Source organism: Corvus brachyrhynchos, unplaced genomic scaffold (genome assembly GCF_000691975.1).
Source record: "Corvus brachyrhynchos isolate BGI_N302 unplaced genomic scaffold, ASM69197v1 scaffold126, whole genome shotgun sequence".
Lineage (NCBI taxonomy): Eukaryota > Metazoa > Chordata > Aves > Passeriformes > Corvidae > Corvus > Corvus brachyrhynchos.
In genome coordinates, this window is record NW_008239283.1 from 10125526 (window position 1) to 10126255 (window position 730).

Below are 730 nucleotides of genomic sequence, written 5' to 3' on the forward strand. Positions count from 1 at the left end.
GAGGGGAGCGGACCGACCCTCCGGGCCGCGGGGTTTGTGCAGCCGCCAGCAAACGAGGGGGAGGAGGAGAGTAAGCAGCAGTTTTTTTGTCTGATGTACGGGGCAGCAGCCGGAGGGCACAGACTGGTACAAGCGCCGTTCAGGCCACATGAACACGGCACACACCGAGCCTTGGGAACCGGCTACTGTGCATACACAACTCCCCTTCTCCCCCTCCCCCATATATATACATATTCATACTTAATACGAAGAAGCCTCATCGACTTTTATCCCAATAACAGAATTCATGTTTAATACCAGAGCTAATCCTATATAGCACTTGGGGAACACATGGGCAGTGTTACTTTTCTTACCTCTCATTTGTGCCCTTGGCTGACAATGGGAGACAGAACTAAAGCAGTGCTTCCCATGTCACCCACAGGCTCCTTTGCCACATTACACCTTGCACCTAACACCAGCAAAAGCTCTGCTCCCGCACCTACACACACTTACTGACACATGCTTCCCTCACAAAGGATGCTGGCAATGGCTGTGTGAGAGTAATCCATGGCAGGAAGCATGTGTCCTACCACAGGAGCACCTTGGCCACAGCCCTGCAGGGTGCTCAGTGCTGACCGCCCAGAGCATCTCAGGGGGGCTACATTTAGGCACCTGCTGATTTACCTTGCTGTGTCAGGGCTTACCTCCCTGGTGGTGTGCAAAGCAGAGGTACAGGAGCTCAAAATGGTTC